Source organism: Montipora capricornis, chromosome 12 (assembly GCF_036669925.1).
Source record: "Montipora capricornis isolate CH-2021 chromosome 12, ASM3666992v2, whole genome shotgun sequence".
Lineage (NCBI taxonomy): Eukaryota > Metazoa > Cnidaria > Anthozoa > Scleractinia > Acroporidae > Montipora > Montipora capricornis.
In genome coordinates, this window is record NC_090894.1 from 1,682,963 (window position 1) to 1,687,962 (window position 5,000).

The 5,000-nt window shown below is 39.9% G+C and overlaps 1 pseudogene; it reads left to right on the forward strand.

The window, feature by feature from the left end:
* The first annotated feature begins 3,653 nt into the window (after positions 1 to 3,653).
* LOC138026788 (uncharacterized) lies at positions 3,654 to 4,473 on the forward strand (annotated as a pseudogene).
* Positions 4,474 to 5,000: the final 527 nt, after the last annotated feature.

Below are 5,000 nucleotides of genomic sequence, written 5' to 3' on the forward strand. Positions count from 1 at the left end.
ACGCGTACGCTGACGTGCTAATTTAATTTCTTATAGACAGACAGGTATTTGTGACGCTGAAAAAGGCCGATGGCATTGCTTGGTCATGTCTGGCCCTTGCAACAGAAATACCAAGGTTAATTCGCGACGGTACTTTGAAAAGCGGAATGCTAAGAGACGACATTACCTTCCCTTGCAGTTCTGATGTATTCATAGTCGGCTCTTCGGTGTTTTGACCAAGCATTTTGATTTTGCGGGTCCCTTTGCGATCCAGATTTTCGTTGCAATAAAATGTTTTCGTTGAAATAAACTGGCGACCGTAGATGTGGTATTTACCGCTTGATATAACGGATCACAATCTGACTTCACTATATGAGGTTCTCATCCTCGGAGACCCAGGGGCAAGTCAGTCCAGACGGGACGTGAATCTCGACTGGCGTATAGTATTCAAGTAAGGCGAGAAGAGCCCCTGGGAAAGTGTCTTTAACGGACGAGTTCCAGAGCGAATTAAATTATAATTTTCTGATTGGGCGGAAGTAAGTAAGTAAGTATTTTGCTATTTGCTTTCCCAAGGCACAAATACTTGTCAATTAAAAATAATTATTTTACTTACAAAACTGCTAAATTGTATTTTAGTTACATGATGTACCCAGTGATCCTCGGGGAGCGGGAACTTGGGCCTTTGCCTCACGAGACATAGAAAAATGCGAAATCATTTGCGAAAGGGAGAGCGCATTTCACTTGACGAGGCTGAGAGGCGTGAAGCATTGTACAGGGAGCAGGGCAGGCCTTGCACCATAATTTTTTTTCTTTTTCTTTTTAATGACTATTTCCACAATTACATAATTACAATTCTTTTTTCCAAGAATAAAAGAAAGGCCTTGCACCCTAATGGTCATCGAGAGTGAGGCACTACAAATTGCGTGAGTTTTCGTAAATAGATGTCATTGACTCACAGTTGTATTGGATGAAATGTAGGCACGTTCATTTTTGCCGCATTATTATCAACATTAGGCTCGTTGTCCTCTGTCTAAAATTATCATAATGAATAGCGCCGCCCCTTTGTCCAGAGAACAAACAGACGGTTAAGTGGCTTACTTGATTCAATGGGTGGCTACTGGCATCTTTTTCCAGAGGACACCAAAATGGCTCCCGCAATGCCTAGTTAAAAAAAAAAGGATAGGCTTTAATAGCACTCATAAATTACACTTTTTCTGTTAAACCACAACAGTTGTGGAGAACGAAATGAACAAATTAACCTACAGTACAAGTTGATATATCATGTGCCAATCAAGCAACGACAATTGTATTTTGTCGCTTTCAACTAAAAGTGTTTTGAATAACTTCCTTGTACAGAGCTCGCTGATCTTGCTTGACTTTACAAGTTTCATACGCTTCAAACATTCATGATCGCCACCCACTCTTTTTTTATACTTGACAACTACTTGCCATATTCACAGATATACACCGGCAGTACGATATTGTCACTGGAGGAAAAACGCACTATTACCCGCTTTAGTAGAAAGGGTGGATGTGGTAGACTGTCAATTTTACACACTAAATGGTGAAATTACCTTTTTTTCAATATTCCGCCTCTAAAAAGACAATTCCATTTCCTTGCAGAATTGATCCATTTGAAGACAAACCGAGAAGCTCCTTGACATGGGGTTCAACTATGAATCATTCGCTGAACCACGCCAATGTTAAGCCCTTCGTCACAAATAAGCACTCTAACAACCCTAGAGTATTTTTTGTCGCATTGCACGATATTGCCCAGACCACGGAGCTGTTGTGGAACTACAACGACGACCAATGCCAATTTTATTCCGACAGCCAAACTCTCCCTGAAGAAGACTTACATTGTGTTAACATGTGTTAACATGTGTTAAAGTCCTTACACCTACAAAACCCATCCTTGGCTCCACAAATTATGCCTTTCCACTAGATATACAGTTGTTACTTTTTTCAACATGCATGACCTGCACAACACGAGTCATAAAAAAGAGGGTGGGAAAAAAAAAACAACAAATATAAAAGGAAACAAATGTAAAAGAAGCAAAAAAGAGTAACCCGGCCTAAAAACATTTTTAACCATTTTCAAAAATTCAGTTGTATTCATATCACAGCACAATCGACCATTCAGGTTAAGGTTCTAATTGGCCATAGAACTCAATTCGTTTTCATTTCATGCTAATTTCTGTCTGGATTTTCAAAACGCTACCCATTAATGCTGTAACCTAGCACCTTCAGATGCACAACAAAGTTCTTTCTATTCACAGCTATGAATGCAGCTAGGGTCAAACTCCACCCCAGCCTCGACAATGCAACTTCTAGAGCTTACTCATGTCTAACGACTGACTATAATTATTTTACTGGTCCTTTCATGGGGATTCCTGTGGCACCTGAAGGATCAAGCTAAGATATTTTCAGACTTTCACTAATTATAAGTCCTATATAAGAGATGGGTTCTTGGTAATTTCAAAGTTGTTGGCGGTCAATTTCTGCCAAGCAGTGTCACATAAATACTGACGTCAAATTATGTTAGTTTGCACTTATAAGAGCAAACCAAAGTTAGTTTAGGAGGGGGGGGGGGGGGAAGGGGGGGATTATCCCGAGTTAGAGTTTGTGCCTTGGTTGTAAAATCATAGATTAGAGCATCTAGACTTTGTATAGGCATCTCTTGACGGGCCCCCCGACCCCCTTGGTTCTAAGACCGCCCCAATGGCTTGAAAACAGACTTTGCCTGTTTTCAAATGAAAATCTGAGCAGCCACGTTTTTCAAAAATCAGTCAGATATCAGAGCACAATCAAGCAGATGCTGACTAAACAATCTTGCTCAAGCTAATTCCATTCAGGCTGAGACTCCCATTAGCCATAGCATTCAATTCGTTTTCATGCCATGCTAATTAATTATCATAGCACAATCGAGCAAATGCTGACTAAACAATCTTCCTTAATTTAAGCAAATAGACCTAATTCGCGCAGAGGTCACGTGGTCTGTATTGGGTAAACAATCTCAACAAGCATGGCGTCTCAAAGTGGCGCTCGTGGTGAAAACGATTTAGTTTGGACAAAAAATCTTCGTCTTCTGCCAAAGTTCACTACTGAACAAATTCAAAAGCACTTAGAGGGTTGCGGTAAAAAGGATATTGATTCTCAAGGTTACAAATTTTTTTACCGAGAGTTATATTGCGTACGATCAACGAGCTGATAAGGCATCTGTAAAAGGAATGTGCTACAGAAGTCAACGTAAGAACGAGGAACCCCACAAGTTGTTTCTCAAATGTGAATGTGCTGACGACGGGCTCGCAAAATTAGTGCAAACTTCTTGTTCCTGTAAACCCGGGTAAGAATAAAATAAAATATGTTATTAAGCCTTGATACCTTGGTGATCGCGAAAGCAGAAAGTATTGAAAATTTTGGCAGAGAATAGTTGATGTTAGCTCAATAAAAGAGTCATGTCAAAATGAGCCTGTTCTGTTGCGGTACCATCAAGTTTTTATTTTATTTCTGGTATAGCTGGTGGGCATTGTCACCACATGTTTGGCCTATTGTTCCTGTCAAGTCATTGGAGTCTTCTTGATCTGAGGGAAATTCCTGCAGATAAGACATGCACTAGCTTACCTCAAGTTTGGAGTGTCCCACGAGGGGATAGAATAGAGTCTGAACCTGTAATGAAATGCAACTTTGCACATGCTAGCACCGACCAAGTTGGCAAAAGGAAACGACCACCAGTAAGTTGCAAATTGTATGATGCAAGGTCCAGAAAGATAAAAAAGATGGATTGGAAACCAGAAACAGTGTTAAATCTATGCAGTAGACTTTCCAACACTGAGAAACCACCTCCTTTCTCATACTTATTGAGTGACCAAGAGGCATCCTCAATCATCAATACTGTAATGGGAAATGTACCGCTTGGATCTTATCTTGGGTATCAACTTTTTGACAACAAAAAATCACAAACTATATTTAATGTAGACAGACCAGTGGGAAAAATGGTTGTAAACACGGATTCAAGAATTCAGCATTTTCCTGACCTACCATTCCCCAATTCAAATGACACCTTTACCCCGCCTATTCTTGATCAGCCTCAGATTGACATCCTTAAAAATGTAACCACTGACTTGGCAAAATCTCATGAAATCGAAAAGAAAACTGTGCGGCAATCATTGGAGCCAGAGTGGATGGTTCAACGAAGCATGAGATTAATGGCATCTAATTTTGGAAAAGTAACAAAGAGAAAAAGACCTCCCACTGAGGCTTTTCTGAGGAACATATTTATACCAAAGGATTTATCCAATGTGTCATCTATTCGTCATGGAAGGCAACAGGAACTTACTACCAGGTCTCTTTACAGCAGAAAAATGCAAAAGAAGTGCAAGAAGTTCATTGTGTATGATGCTGGCCTGGTGATAAACCCCTCTTTTCCCTACCTTGGGGCCTCTCCTGATGGGAAAGTTTATGACCCCACTGAAAAGGATCCATTTGGTTTAATGGAAATAAAAAATCCTTATACATGGAGCATGGAGAAACTACACAATGGAGGAAGCATGTGCAGATTCAAACTTTTTCCTTCATATGGTTGATGGAAAGCCAAAACTGAAAGAAAATGATAAAAGTGGTTACTACGACCAGGTACGAGGGCAGCTAGCTATCACTGGGCTTCCATGGTGTGATTTTGTTGTTCACCTCTCAGGTTCACACAGTGTAAATGTTCAGAAGATTTACTTTAATCAGAGGTACTGGGAAGAAAATCTTTTTCCAAAGTTGAAAATATTTTACTTTAATCATGCTTTGCCCTTTTTGGCAAAACTACATGTATAAAGGATAAAACAGGGGGATCCCTGATGAAATGATGTAATCCACAAATACAGTCTTAATAGTCACTGTGTTATGTCTTTTACTGAAGAGAAAGCGATTGTTCAGACATGAGGCTAATTTGATTCTGTTAAATTTCCTTCCTTGCTCTTTCAGCAAGCCTTGAGTCTTACTACATGTGCTGTAGATTAGGTTCTGAGAGT